The sequence below is a fragment of the Parasteatoda tepidariorum genome, chromosome 11 (assembly GCF_982258835.1).
Source record: "Parasteatoda tepidariorum strain Cologne lab strain chromosome 11, Ptep-v5.0, whole genome shotgun sequence".
NCBI classification, from domain to species: Eukaryota; Metazoa; Arthropoda; class Arachnida; order Araneae; family Theridiidae; genus Parasteatoda; species Parasteatoda tepidariorum.
Window position 1 is genome coordinate 94,053,728 of NC_141765.1, and position 16,765 is coordinate 94,070,492.

Genomic DNA, 16,765 nt, shown 5'->3' on the forward strand with positions numbered 1-16,765 from the left:
AATAAAGTTTTTTAAACTTCTAACACGGGATCAAATGAATAAAAATTGTGTAAGAAATCAGCTCAGATATGACTCATAATAACGTGAAAAATATGAACAATGTTTATTATTATTATTTTTTGGTTTATTATCATAATACTTCCGATATTATTCGATAAAAAAAGATACGAATTCTACTTTTTGTATGTATAAACATTACTAAGTATTAAAAATTTATTTATTAATTCAGAATATATATTCTATTTTTTTAATTTTCAAGTCATTAGTATAACAACGAATTTGTATAGTTATATGATGACCAGTGCACGTTAAATATGTCGTATCGCAAAGTCCTTCCAGTTCCTATAACAAATTATGCCTCAAGGGTACTGGATTGGATATTGATCGTTCTGTGGTTCAGATCAAAATTACTGTATGTGAATGAATGAATGAATGAATGTATGAATAGGTCCGCTCCATAAACGGGTGTGACGTATGGATGGGGTAGAAGTTGAATTCGTGGCCGCTGATGACTCTTTCTCTCAATACTCGATCTAGGGGCTCCCTCGTCTTCTGGATTGGGTTCAAAATTACAAGACTAAGGAGTTGAATATTAGTAGTCGTAAGCTCATAAAATTTGGTCGGCTGTTCAACGACTGTTATAAATTAAAATATAGTTATGTAGGAACGAAACGAAATTGAAATCGCTGCTTATATGATAAATATATTTCTATTTATGAGGTCAAGCGGGTTTCCTTTATTAGTTTAAAGTATGTCGATCTTTTGAAGTTAGTTTATTATTAGTCTTAGTGTCGCTTGAATTTAATTCATAGTTGATTTTCAAATCCCATTAAATTAGTATTGTTTTAGATTAATTGCAAACCTATGCGTTATTAAAATAAATCATGTTTTGCTCTTAGTTGGTGTTTTCCATTTATGGTGCAAATATAGTTATTTAAATCATGTTATATATCATATAATAAATAGTAAATAAACTATTTTCTGTTAAATATTTCTTTTCTGCATTTCCAATATTAATTTAGAATTATCATTCAATAATTAAGTCTAAAATTAAGATTCCGTTATTCCTTATCAAATGGCCGGTATCAATTAAGAAAATATCAGACAAGCGCGCGTTAGAATCGATTTAAGTTTAATGTTGCTAAAATACAAAATTGATTTCTTTTTATGTAAAAAACTGTGAATATTAAATGTTGCAAAATCTTGGATAGCCGTGGTGGTTGAGGGGATAGAGCGCTCACCCTCATATGAAGTGGCTGGTTGAATTCTGCACCCGGCTTGCACCGACAGCAGTGCTAACGTAAAAATATCCTTAGTGGTAGACGGATAATGGGTTCAAGGGATCTTGAAAGGCTTTCGTTTTTTTCCGCTCCATGTTCCGCAAATGCGGGTTAGTTTCATCGAGAAGTATTCCACGAAGGCGAATTTCTCCCTATACATGATCCAGGAGTTTAAAAAAATTACAAATTTTGTAGAATATGCATAAAAAAATAACCATAAAGAAGTATTGCTTCTGGGTTTTTTTAAAAGCATTTTTTAAAATTTGTATTAAATAATTTGTTTTGATACTTTTACTTCATTCAAGTTATTTTGGTATTGAACTAAATTGGTAAAATATTTTTGAAACGAGTGTGATATACTAATAGCCTATTTTACGGTGCATTTCGTATATTGATTGGTAAATGAAATATTTTCTATCAAATGTCAATTTATTTTAAGTTATTGGAATTGATTTACAATAAACATATAGTTGATAAATTCCGCTTAAACAATATTAGTAACAATCATGTAAGCATTAAAAATTATTCAACCGGAAAAAATCTTTCAAAAACCATGTTTCAAATTTGTTTCCATAATTTTAGAAATTTTGCAAAATCAAATTCAATGATATATTCTTTGTGGATAAACCAGCGAATTTCAAAACAAAATTTGCAATTTTAACAATATTTAAATTTTGAAAAAGGAAAATTTAAAAATCATACTTTATTTTAATTCTACAAGACGTAGTATTTTTTTCAAGTCACTCTTCAAATTCTTTAAACTATCTATGATATAAACACAGATAAAAAATTGCTATTCTATCTTTATATTTATTCAAAAAAAAATTTCGCGTGAATTTTATTTCGCAAAATGCAATTTGCTAACATATTTTAGCTAATAATAGCATGAAATTTATAAATACAACTTTCTTTTTCAGTTTACTGCCCGAATAGATTCAATATTATACATAAGAAAAGTTTATTATAAAAAACAATAAGTATTCATTTCTTGGCAGTGTTTTAGTGGGAAAGGTTTCAAAAAATAAAAAAAAATATCTCTGCAAAAATATATAAATAAAGGGTTAATAATTATTTGCATCTCCAGTAAAAAACTTAAAATTCTGTTGTTGTTTCTAATGCCACCTGACAATACCAGCAAGCCTGCTTGGTGAAACTAGCGAATTTAAGGCAAAAGTGCGTTTCTTGTGCTTCAGTGGCGCCATCTATGGCCAAAAATGCTAATTCAGTCACGCGTACGTCGCAGTTCATTTACACGGCGGACACATTCATATATTCAATTATTCATTCACAGATCGTGATTTTAACCTGAAACTGAGAACGATCAATCTTTAATTCAGTACCCCAGAGATATGATTTGTTTTGTGAACATAGATGACTGTGTGACCCGGCAGGTTTAACGTGCACCATTCATCATTTATTACACGTGGAGTCTTCGGTCAGCGATGATCGAACTTATGATCACTTGGACATGGGTCCATCACCATAACAAGCAGGCTATCCTGGCAGTACTTAATATTCTATACCTTAAATACTTCCATTTCCCATTTGGAATCAATCCTTTATGTGAAGAAAATTTTAAAAAAATTTCTTATGCATGTTTAGATACTTCTTATGTATGAACCAGTTTACTTATAGTGCAAAACAACGTAACAAAATTGTAATTTTTGAATAGAAAATATTAATTCTCAAACCAAGTGTCCTTCTGTGTTTGCATTATATCAAAAAGGTAACACAGTTTTGTCAAAAACAAGAATAGAATAAAAGACCTCTGTAAACAGCATCACTTTACCGTAAGACAAGTTTCGGTTTGGCATAATCCGTTTATCAATTGAAAATTAGATAGCGATATTAAAAAAGCAACAGATATTAGAAAATTTAAATTTTTGGACAAAACACTTAAAGATTTCAAAATTGATAAGAATGAGAATTTTAATCTTACCTGTATTTAGTTGTACTACGTTATACAGCTCATATCACATCATAGCTCTTTCCTATAAGAAAAATTGTTGCTGTAGTAAAACCATAGTTAAAAAATAACAGCAGTCTAAATAGTACAATTAAAAATTCAGGGTATGCTACTACTACCTATGGGGGTTGGAAAAGATTGGGTTCCGTCTCCAGACATCATGTTTTTCAAATTCCAATACCAAGATATTATAACGAGCATACTATGAATTTAAATTATAACTTTACAAGCTCAATGAGTGACAATTTAATGGAAAAACCACATCGTTTTTCTGCTGCTTTTATAACCTTTTTAGAGATAATATTCTCCCTTTCGGGTTTTCATACTCAAAATATCATATTTAGGTAATCGCTTTTATCAGTGTACCAAATTCATCGTGAAATCCATTACTGTTTGAAATTTATTTTGTCAGCTAGTTTTTTTCAGCCAGGATTAAGTTTCGACATTTTGATGTGATGTTAGTACCAGTTGCCTCTTCTCACATCACGTTACGTAAATCTATATAGTTTAAATAATTTTCAGACCATGTTTGCATGGTATTTAAAACTCAAATATTTTCAATATATTACGACATTCTGAAACGTACTAAAACATTTTAGCGGCTCTGAGAGAAACATTGAGGCATTTTATCATGGTTAATAAAAATCAGAATTTGCTTAACAAAGTATAAATTAAACAAAAGTCTTTTTTTTAATTCCAATTATATTTTTTCATTTTTTTTAAAGGTTTTCACATTTAGCGATCAGAGAACGCTGACAAAATGTAAAAGTAACTTTCAATATTATTTAACAATGGTACTGCAACTAAAACTCTTAATAGTATTACCAATAAAAAAATTATTATTTATTCATTGCAAACTAATTATGGAATATATAAGTTTAATCAGTTATTTTTTTTTTTGAATCAAACTCAAAGCAATAATGAATGGCAAAGACAGAGAACCAACTTGTCGAATGAAAAGTAAATTAATTTAGAAGAGAAAACATTTTTAAATAAAAACTCTTCTTGGTAGAACAAGTCTTTATTCCTTATTTACAAGTAGATAACTACACATTTAATAAATTTTAAAATTACTTTTATTTAAATAAATATAGATAAAATTAAATGGGCATAAAATAATGAAATATATTTATTGCTGAAGAAATATATTTCTTGCCGAAGAAATATATTTCTTGCCGAAGAAATATATTTAGTGCTAATTAAACATCAAATTATTTTATACACTGCATTGAGTACTTTATGAAAATTATATATGATATTAATAATGAAAATTTATAATTTAAAAGTTACATTAGCTACTTTTAAGCTCAGAAGAAAATATTGTTTCTTAATTTATTTACTTATTCCTTTGATGTACTCGCCACTCTCACCAGTTTTAACCAGTTTCTCACTAATATTTTCATTCCCGCAAGCTTGGCGAGAAAAAGTTTCATTTTATTTTATAACCATCGTTGAACAGCCGACCCAATTTTGGGTTTACGACAACTAATGTTCAACTCTGTGGCCCTGCAATTTCGAACATAATCCAGAAGACAAGGGAGCTCCTGGATCAAGTAGTGGGAGAAATTTGTACTTTTCGACGGAACTAATCCACATTTACGTTTCATGGAGAGGAAGACCACGAGAACCTTCTACTGCCAGCCTGGCAGCAGGGGGACTCTAACTCATGATCCATCAGCCCTGTGGCCGGTGCAAGCCGGATACGGAATTCGTATTGCCCAGCCGTGGCTGGGATTCGAAACCGGTTCACCTTACGTTTTATCCCCAGAGCCATTGCGGCTCATTAATAAAGATTTTAAAGAAAAGGTAACCCCTGATAAACATCATCAGTCTAAGGGAAATTAATAACTGGCACTTACCTTCGTCGCATAACGAACGCAAAATGTTTAAGTTTGTTAAAAATGTTTATTCCTCTGATAAAGTTACACTAATATTTTGAATAAATTGTTCTGAGAAAGTTTAACCTTTTATATTCTCTCCAGTGGTGACCGCGTTCATCGCATCACGCTAAAAGCAACCTTCTTGGAAAAATAATTAGATTATACTACGTGAGTTATTGGATTGCATACTACGTGGCGACGATTCAAGTTTGTTTTTAAGGTCATTCGTTTGGTTTAATTATGCAATTTTTTCCCCTTAGAAATTCTTTTTTCGTTGTTAGTATTAATTTTAATATAAATTTAATTCTAAAATGAAAATACGCGTCAAAATTGCGTTAGTGCGTGAATTCGTTTAATTTGTTTAAACTTGTTATTAAAGTTGAACATGGCAAGCGGCATTGAACAGAATCTTACTGAATCTCTATTTGCAAGTATACTTTTTAAACTAAACTTTTTAAACTTTTAACTTTAACTAACTTTTTTAACTTTTTTTAAAACTAAACTTTAAACTTTTTTTTGGTTCACAGACTCTGAAAATAAACAAATTCGCAAACTTCTTTCTGCATTGCAGTTAGGGGACGACAAAAACCGTCACAAATGCAAACGCTTGCAGGCACAGAACGCCAATAAATAAAAAATAAAAAACGGACAACCCTGAATAATTTTTGATAATAATGTAATAATTGATCTTAATAGTTATAGTAATAAACATAGTAGAGTTTTAATAGTAATTGATCTTCACATTCTGGAACTCAATCTTGATGATTCGAGGGGGTGACCTCAAACATGCTAATTAATAAGTGCAGACGATATTTTAAATTACTAAATCGGACACAAATACGTACTGAATAAACATACTTTTTTCCCGACGGAATTGAATTTCTGATCCCCGAAATATAGGAGGCCCATAGCTTGGTCAGGAGAACACTCCAAGGTATGGACCAATTAATGTTAATTTTACTTGTTGCGGATTTCACTATACATACGGAAACGAATTTCATAATTGTATTTAAAGAAAATTTCAGTTAGCTTAAAAAGTTTTCGAGATATAGCGAAATACGCTAAAAGTAAAAAGACCATTAAGGGGTTCAAACTTTGGAGCCCTTCCCTGACCAAATTATTGGGACCATGCGACAAAAATTGCGTCTATATTTTGGGGGTCAGAAATCTGAATCCGTCGTTAACAAGGTATGTTTATTCATTGAAAGTACGTTTTTTGTATCTGATTTCGTAACTAAAAATATCGTCTGCACTTACTAAATACCATTTTTGATGTCACCTCATCGAACCATGAAGATTGAGTGCTAGAACGTGAAAATCCGATCATTAGATCAAAAGTTATTCAGGGTGGTCTTTTTTTTTGTGCACTGTACATCTTTAAATGAACATTTTTCGAAAACCTTACGGCTACAACGTTTGCCAGCAGAAATACAATACCAACAAATCTTTCCGTTAGCTTAGCGCAACTCGAAAACTTAGCTCAACTAGCTGATAAAATAGCCAAATTTAGAACGGATCGCCTACTAAATGTTTGTGTGATAAATAAATCCACTAGTTCAAATCTGAAAATCCACGAAAAGATTTTTCAACATCGAATCTGGTATATCAACACTTCGTATCGATGATAACGATAACAGGTAACACCTGGTATCGATGTAATAACACTTCGTCAGCAAATAACAGCACTTAGCCAGCAATTTGAAAGATTTTCTCGTGAGAGATCGCGCAATCGATCTCGAACAAGATATAATAATTTTCTTAGAGATAGATCCAGCTATAGGGAAAAGAAGAAATGTCTAAATTCAGTTTTTATCATTCGAAATTTTGTCAAAAAGCTAGGTTTCTCGTGTTCTTACAACAATAGCCAGAAGAACTAAAAACGGTTGTCGCTGGGACGGCGACAAGTGATCTAAATGCCGAATGATGTTCGTGTCGTTTATTTGTATTTGATAAAAAGACGAATTAAAATTTTTCAGTGGATTCAGGTTTGGACGTGAGTAACTTGCCCGTTTTGAAAGTGATTAGAAATTTGTAACCATTAGAATTTTTTAAAGCTAATAATTCAAAAATGTTGACCTACGGAAGTAAGTTATTGAGCATCATTAATCGTTCTTCGTAATTCAGAATTACGAAAGGACTGCAAATAAAAAAAAATTTAATTACTCCGTTGCCTATTCCAATTATTTTCAGAGCACTTAGGGCTGTTGATTGACCAAAAATGGCGTAAATTAATTGTCCATTTTCTTTATTTGGCATAACTACCGAAATGGATACTTTTTAAATAAAATAAATTTCAGGTGACGCATATTTTTTATTTTATAACCGGCGTTGAACAGCCGACCCCAATTTTTTTTTGGCTTACGACTACTCATGTCCTTGTCATTTTGAACCCAATCCAGAAGACAAGGGAACTACTGGATGAAGTATTAGGAGAAATTTTGCCTTCGTGGCAGACTTATTTTGACGGAACTACCTCGTATTTGCGTTACAAGGAGAAGAAAACCACGAAAACCTGCCCTGGTAAGATGTATGGCAAGGGAACTCTATAATCCGTCTACCACTGAGGATATTTTACGTCAGCACTATGGTCGATCGCGCCGCGTGCAAAATTCGAATCAACCAGTTGTTGCGGGGATCTAACCTGGGTCACCTCGTTGAAAGGCGAGAGCTCTATTCCCTAAGCCACCATGTCTCAGGAGACACATATTAAATTTTCTGGGAATAAGTAAATTAACCTCAAAAATTAAGCAGGCGTATCAATGCAACTGGTCCGCCTACACAGAGTAAACCTAGACGATTACGTCCAAAAATATAGGATGTTGTAAAACAAGAATTTCAGTTTATGCTAGAGCAGGGTATTCGCCAGCCCTCGGTGTCTCTATGGTCGTCTCTACTACTTAAAGCTTAGGAAATATTCAACCAGTTGGGGACTAGAGGAAATTAAACACAGCAACAACAAGACGGTACTCGATTCCCCAACAATAAGACTTCGCGTTTCATAACAAATATTTTTTTAAAGATTGTTTTCATATTCCAGTACACTCCAGACGACAAACAAAAAGTTGAGAACCCTTTTTGGCTTTTCGAATTTTGGTCTGTGCCGCAAACTTTTCAGAGGTTCATTAATAAATGCAAAATTTATTAGATCTGCGTTTTTGGAGATTTGCCTTATCGCTACGTTAACCTCGGTGAAATCTTTATTTTTTTAGTGAATCAGAGGAACAGCCAGGGTACGTAGCCAAATCTCTCAACAAAAAATAAGCACCTTTTAAGTACTTATCAAGCACTCAAAAAATATTTTTAAGCACTCTATACTTTAAGAAAATGCAAAATAATTTTCAAAGACTTTACATGATGAAGATAAAATAACTAGTTTCTGACTCTTTTCTTGATTATATTAGATACCATAAACAGATAAATAGATTTCGGTTCGATATCAGAAGGTGGAAAATGATGTCTGAAATGGGGAATATTTTGCAAAATGTTGCAGATTTGCACATAAGAGTGCAATAATCTTACCGAACCCAGCTCAGTAGACGCACATGCGGATTCGCAAGTATTACATCAAACATGTAAAATGATTGGCGCTTTCATACGCTATGGACCGACGGTACGTCACAAGAGATTGTGGCTGAATGATTTGTGAGAATGTTGAATAGAACAATGTGAAAAACATGGCTTTGCATAATACGCTGCGAAATCGACATGGTAAAGAAAAAATCTCATTTTCGAAAGGAAAAATGAAGCACTTTTTAAAAATATCCAATGAAAAAAGCACCTTTAAGGGCTTTTAAAAAACGAAAATAAGTACCTTTAACCACTTTTTTAAAAACGCTACGCACCTTGACAGCACAAAACGCATGTTCGAGCCGTATTTCAAAAATTAAACGAATATGCTTTAACGGTAAGCGTATCAAAATGTCCGTTTGGAGTGTCAGAAATTTCGCTTTTTGAATAATTAATAACTAACGATAGCAACAAACCACAACCTGATAAAATATACACTATTTTAAGTTACCCGCAGCCAAAAGCAATTAAGAATTGGGAAGATTTCTCTGTTTTCTTAATTTTTTGTGTTCTACCTAAACTTATTTAAATGATTTTTTGGAAGGCTCAAAGAGCGGAATGATAATCGTGTGATTAACTGGTCAGAACAGGCCATGAGCGAATTTCAAAATTGCAAAACACTTTCAGCAAACGCTACGCAGCTTGCGCATCCTAACCTCGATGCAAATTTAGAATTGTCGCGCGTATGCCTCGGATTTTGCAACGGAAAAATCTTTATTTCAAACAGAAAATTTACTTCTTCAACTGTTAGCATTTTTTGCACTAACTATACGAAACTGAAAAACGCTATAGCGCTTACGATAGGGAGTTGTAATCAAGCAATTAAGTTAAGTGCTCGAAATTTTGCTTTGCTCACAGAAAACAAACCACTCACCTATGCATTTAAGCAAAAGTGAGATAAATGTTCACCCTTGGCAAGCTCGTCAATTAGATTTTTTTATCTCGGTTTACAATTGATATAGGATACCCAAATGGTTCTGATAATATAACAGCAGATGCGTTATCAAAAATAGCTTCTATAAACAATACCAAATCCTATAGATTATAGCAAAATCGCAGAAGCTCAGGAAAATGATAAACAATTTAATCGTTTAATCAATATTTCCCAAGATTTAGATTTTAAAAATGTAAATATGGCTGATACAAACGCTTTTTTTTTATACTGCGACATTTCTACTTAAAATGTTAGACCTTTTATTCCAAGACAATTGCGTACACAAATATTTGATAGCATTCATTACTTATCACACTCCAGTACGAAAGCAATTAATAAACTGATTGTTAATGGATTTATTTAGCCTAACGTAAATAGAGATTGCAATATGCGGTCTAGTTACTGCATGCCATGTCAAAAATCATAAGGCATACTAAATCCCCTATTTTTTTTCTTTTCCAATAAAGTCCAACCGCTTTGACCTTATTCATCTTGATATCGTTGGCCCATTGCCACCATCCAAAGGATTTTCATACTGCTTAACGATGATCGACAGACTTACTAGAGGGGTGGTAGCTGTTCCGATTACAGAAGAGACGGTAACTTTATTTAAAAGCTGTATTGCTCGCTTTGGTAGGTAGGTACTTTATTTACCTCTCACTAGAGCTACACAATGAGCTATTGGCGACTGTCTGGAAAACTTCTCTGGGGGTGATCCGAAGACATTCCATCAAAAATTTGATGGCTCTCCTGCTTGGCGGCCCGACGACCTGCTCTCGAACTAGAGCACTTAACGGTAGAACAGTTTAACGAGGACCGATACCGCACAGTCTCGGTCCCTACGCAGGCTGGTCAAACGGGTCACCCACCCGCTTACTGAACGCAGCGAGTGATGCTTGAGTTCGGTGTTCTACTGGGAAACGTATCTTTATGATCAGTCCACTGCGGGACTGCCCGGTTTAGGTCACCTTCAGTGATAACGATCGACCAGGGTCACCAGTTCGAGAGTAGACTCTTCAAAACTCTAGCACATCTCGTGGGCATCATCTGGGATCCTCACCTTACCATCCTCAAAGTAATGGAATGATAGAACAATGGCACCGACCCTTGAAAGCTGCCCTAAAGGCCTACAATACAGACTGTGGGGAGAGTAGAAATCGACAATGCCAACCTATATTTATCAAAAGGTACCTCAAGATTGGATCGAGTTAGCAGGTCTTATATACTAATGAATTGATATTTGATAATCGCAATGATAGTTAAGCCATACTACTCCGCCACCAGACTTTTATCAGGGATACAATTCGACGAACGGATACTACTAGGACTGTATTAAGTTTACCGGATTTTGAGCATTTGAGGTGAGAGTTGTATTCAGTTCATGGTAGTGTATGTGGTCTCTCCTGTGTTGCTATTAACAGTCTAGAGCAGGGGTTTCCAACTTGCATGAGACCGGGGGCCACAATTAAACACAAAAATCAAATGGTGGGCAGCAACTTTATCAAAATTTTATGCAGGACTCTTTTACGTTTGAAGGAACATTAAATATTACTATCAGATTTTTACCAAGTTGCACAAAACAAAAGTATTGAATTACAAATTAAAATAAGAAGTAGATTTTTAAAAATATTTAATTGTTATTAATAATATTTTTAAAAATATTAAATAAATCATAAAAATTCGGGCTACACTAATTTTAATGTGCACCTATATATTAAACAATTTATGTGCAACAGATATCTAATTGTTAAGATCTAAAACTTTAAAAAGGTTAGTATTAAAACTTACATAGTAGCACCCAAAATATTCAATGAGAAAATTGAGGTTTGTCTGCTGCAACCACCAGAGAATAGATATTTACATTTAAAATTTACAAATGTGTGCGTAAATATTTTCGTCCTAAATCAGTGGTTTCAAAAAGTTGAATAGGAGAATTTCTTCACGAAAATTTCTGATACACGCATGCTAAATTATATTCACAAAATACGAAAAAATAAATAAGTAAATAAAAAAAGAGCAACATACACAATTATTTTTGTATTTGAATAAATATTTTCTTGGATGCAAAACCTGAGAAATAAATTTTTTTTGCTCCGTTGATATCTTAAATTTCACAGAAACAAAGAAATTAGATTTTTATTAACGAGAAAAGTATTTTAAACCCATATAGATTTCTTACGAAAATTGTCCGTAAAAAATTACAACTAATATATTTTAGTTCGAGGGCCACAAAAAAAGGCTTTGTAGGCCTGATGCGGCCCCCGGGCTGCCAGTTGGAAACCCCTGGTCTAGAGTGCGCAGGATCACGTTGTGTGTAAATGAAACTGAGAAGCAACAGCGCGAGGAGGACGATGACTCAGTCACAAATAGAAAGTCAACTTTTTAATGTGTACCATACATCGAAGTAAGCTTGTTCATAGAACGTCAGCATGTCACGAATAAGGGAAAAGCAGAAATCGACCATGTCAACCTTCATCTATCAAAAGTACCTCAAGATTCAATCGAGTTAATATGTCTTACAGTGAATTGATGCTTAATAAACGTAGTTATAGTTATGCCACAGCCTTCTTACCGGCTATTCTCTTAGGCTTTCGGGCTGTACAGTCCGCAAAAAAAAACGAATCACCCTGAATAACTTTTGTTCTAATGATCGGATTTTCACGAACTAAGTGTCAATCTTAATGGTTCCTGGGGGTGACCTCAAATATGCTAATTAATTAGTGCTAACTATTAATTAAGTTACGAAATCAGACACAAAAACGTACTTTCTCTGAATAAACATGCATTTTTTTTTTACATATTTGGATTTCTTATTTTCAAAATATAGGGGGTAGCCGCAATCTGGGAAATGTGGTTTTGGTCAGGAGAGCGATTCAAAGTTCGTACCCCTTAATGTTAATTTCGCTTTTTGCGTTTTCAGTCATATTTTCAAAACTAATGAAGCAATTCCAAAAAAATTGCACCCACTCATAAAACTCATTTACCCAAAGCTAATTTCATGCAAAAAATTATTTTTAATAATTATTTATTATTTTTTATTATTTAATTAAAGTGGGGATGAAAAAATATTGAATTATAAGGTATGAATTTTTTTATACCATATTAATCTACATATTTTTCAATTGAAAAATCTCAAGTTTCAACTGTTTTTATTTATTAGAAGCTGAGAAAAATTAAAATTAATTATTTTTAAAAAAATAATTTGGCGACAACAAAGAAATAACTGATTGGGGCGATTAATATTAAAATGTGATAAACTTGGGAGGAATTGATAAACTTGGGTTGGAATTTTACGCGTAGCGTAAAATTTCATTCATATTTTTTTTGCTAATAATCGTTTGCTAATCTTTTTATTTTTATTTCTTTCACACTATGAAATACGATGTTTCTTTTTTAGTCATTTAATAATTTATTTCCAATTTAGTAAAGAATTTTGAATAAAAAACACTTTATTCAACAAATGTCTATTTTTAAAAAAGCGTGCTTCTGATAAAATACACCAGATTGTGATTATTTAAAGTGATTATTTTTTATTTTTCTTATTTTGTTTTTCAATAACTGATACAATTTCAATAATATACATACGTATGCATAGATTTGGAATAATAAATTTATCAATTTCTGGAATATATATTTTATAAATATTAATAAAAATACGTAGTCAACATTTTTAAACATCTCTCACAACATCGCAAGTTTCTCAACATCTTAACATCTTATAGGGTAAACTAAACAATGAAGGAACACATAAGCTTAGCTTGCCTTTAAAAAAAATTCATAAAAATTTCAAAATTTGTAATTTTAGCTAAATGATGGTGTCGACATATTTGTTATTAAATGCAAATTATGTAAAAAAGTTAGATAACTTACATAATATTGTTTTAAGCTTTTGGTGGTTTAAATAATAAGTAGTAAGATGACCAAGTGAAGGAACAGTTCTTACCAGTGAATAAACACTAAATTTTCCAGTGAATGAACACTTGATTTTGAGAATGTTTGATGCTCGTTAGGAATCCATAGGCCACACAAATGTATAAAAAAAACAATATTTTTCTTGGAATTACGACATATAACCATAGTTAATGTAGAAAATACTACTTTTTTTTCAGTCATGGAATGGAAAGTAAAATATGTTTGAATACATAATTTTAAAAAAATGTTTTTCATTTTTTTCTCACAGTTTAATAGTCCGTTCTAAATTATGAATGTTTATCATTGTGTAATCCGATGATGTTTTTATTATTATTATAATTCGGTCATTTTTTTGTTTACTCTTTTCCCCATATTTTTTAAGCTTTTTTTTAAAAATCTTTTTAAGTATTTTTTTTTCTCTTCGTCATGAGTAATTTATTTCTTTTTCTTTTGATTTAACCTTCCTCTTTTTTCCAAATTTTGGGTCAATGTAAATGTATCTCCAAAATTTCTTTTGATTTTCCAGTTCCATTTCCAGAATTCCTCACTGGATAATAAATGAGAAAAAGGAGTTTCGAAGTTTGAGTAAAACCCATCTCTCATTGACTTATATCTAGTAGTTACTTATAAAACCAATTGTTTTTGCAACTAACAATGCCTCAAGAGGACTTATCTCAAAATCAGTTTTCAAGATACTTTCATTATTAATGTTAGTTGTCTCAGCTTCAGAGCCAAAATTTGATTATGCAATTGTTCTTTTTGAAATAAATTCTTCATTACTGAAGAAAGCACAGGCTATTGGATATTTGGGAGATTAAACTTTTCTGTCAATGTTCCTTTAAAAATTTGCAACATAACTTGCGAGATTTCCTTCTCAAGCTTCTGAAGAAATAGCGCATCGTTACTCTCAAAGCATGTGTTTTAATGATAAGTTGTCTTGCTCATTAACTCTTGGTGTCTGTTTTGCATGCATTTGTTACAGTCAACGTTTTCTACATCGAATGGAAAAATATCGCATTTCATAAAAGCATTTTAACTTCATCAGTTGATGCCTCAAATCTTATTTAAAAATGGATGTAAAATTTTCTAGACATATTGTTTTACAATTCTTTTGTTTTCAAGATCTAACGAGAGATTTCCATGAATAGTATAGAAAACTAAACCAGAAAATTTGTTTTGAGGAACAAAACTTGCTCAGTAACAAATTGATATAAGATTTATACTTATCCAGAAGAAGCAAAATATGGAATTTGATTGCATTTTTAATTGGCCATGGGTAGAAACATTTGCAATACATTTGTAAAATGTTGCTGCGGTCATCGTTTCATTTCATGAATAGCTTTTTCCAATGAAATATGTAGCAGGGACTGATTCTGTAATATCTCAACGAATTCTTCTGTAAGGAAAAACTACCAATGGAGGTACTTTTTCCTTCCTAGGTACTTTAGAATATAAATCCTTATAATTTTTAAGGCCGAAGATTTTTCCCGTTTAAGGGCAGTATTTAACTCTTGTTTCATTCGCATTGTAAATGCAATCACTTTATAAAAGGAAGCCCTCCTGAAGATTCTTCTGAAGTTCTTAAAACCAGTATTTCGAATATTATTCTCTAAGGGAAGTTTTGCCTTTTGAAATTATCTTCGCATTGCACTGAGTTATCGGTGGATATCACCTTAAAAAAAACTTCATCCATTTTTCACCTAGATAATTGTCTTTAAATGGATTTTTCCTACCAGTTCCCGTTAGGACATTAAAGACGGCAATAAGATAATAATTTAGCTAATTATTGGCACAAAATCCTGCAAGGAAATTTTCCATTCAAGCTTTTATTATTATATTTAGTTGTTATATTTAGTTAATAAACATAGTTTATTAAGGTGTCTAAGGTATGATGTAATAACTAATCACTACATTTATAAAGATAAATAATAAATAAATTATTATTATAATTCTTTAAATAAATTTAGCAATTAAATTTGCATATTTAAATGAAATTGTTATAGGAACTATTCATACAACATTTAACTGAATTTTAGGAGTCCTCTATTTTGCTGAACTACTAATTATCCATGTAAAATCATATTTCACACATACTATTCATTCACTGGGAAATCTATTCTCAGTGAAGGAACATGCCTGTTCCTTCACTGGTTAGAAGTTGTTTTTTTTATTTTTAACATAATTTTGATTTATAATATGACAAAAGGTACAAGAAAATTAAAAATTTCCTTTATTTTCATTAACTTGAAAAAATCCCAGTAAAGGAACACTTGTTTATTCATTGGTTTTTCATCGTTCGGTAATCTAGTTAATAAACACCCCCTAATCTCAGTACTTGCTTATGTTATGATGCTTAAAATAAATAAAACGTAACTTCAATGACCATATTTTGAATTCTTTTTTTCACAATGAGAAAAAAAAACATTATTATATGCAATTAATTGTAGTTTAAACAGATAACAACAAACACTGACCTTATAATTTTGTCAAAGAAACAAGGCTTTGAACAGATACTAACAAATTCAAAAACTTTTTCCAGAGAAGACTCAAAGACCAGGTAACTAAATGCATTGTTAGATGACTTCCTATTGTTAGGTAGTAAGCTACTGTTACCAATCAGTCTAAATTAAAACGTTTAAAATCTTATTTCTAAGAAATATCTATGAAGTGCTCCTTCATTTGTTGGTTTACCCTATATCATCCTAATCTTAAAAGAAATTTCTGGAAGTGTATCGCAGAACTATTTTACCAACTATTTAATTAAATTTTGACATTTTAAAAATCTTATTCTTTACCATTTTACGTTTATTATTTGATTAATATACTAAAAAATGTTTTTAGAACTTTAATTTACATTTTCTTTAATTTAGGTTTCCTTTTTAAATTATAGTCAAGTTTTTTTTTAAAGAATTATTGTCTGCTAGCTAAGAATAATACCTTGTTAAGAAATTAAAAACATTTAGCTGTTTAAAATTATTTAAGGCAAAACAGCTGATTATTTACTTAGCATACAATTTTTTTTTGAAAAAAGAATATAAATTATTGATTGTCTTTTTTTTTGTTTCTTGTGACTTCAACTTAGATTATCTAAAATAGTGTTGATGTTTTATAAGTCACTACAAAGAGGATAAAGATACCGAACAGCTGTGGAATACGTAGCCAATTTTTTTAGTGTCTTAAAATATCTCAGTATCTTAAATGTCGTCCTACTATCTTGGTTGTGAAA

The 16,765-nt window shown here is 31.6% G+C and overlaps 1 long non-coding RNA gene across 2 annotated transcripts in view; it reads right to left on the reverse strand.

The window, feature by feature from the left end:
• Positions 1–16,765, reverse strand: part of LOC147801901 (uncharacterized) — a 165,634-nt gene that overhangs the window by 60,670 nt on the left and 88,199 nt on the right. For both annotated transcript variants that reach the window (XR_015430605.1, XR_015430604.1), the window contains exon 10: positions 3,220–3,271. This is a non-coding gene — a long non-coding RNA (uncharacterized LOC147801901). The remainder of the gene's footprint in view (positions 1–3,219; positions 3,272–16,765) is intronic.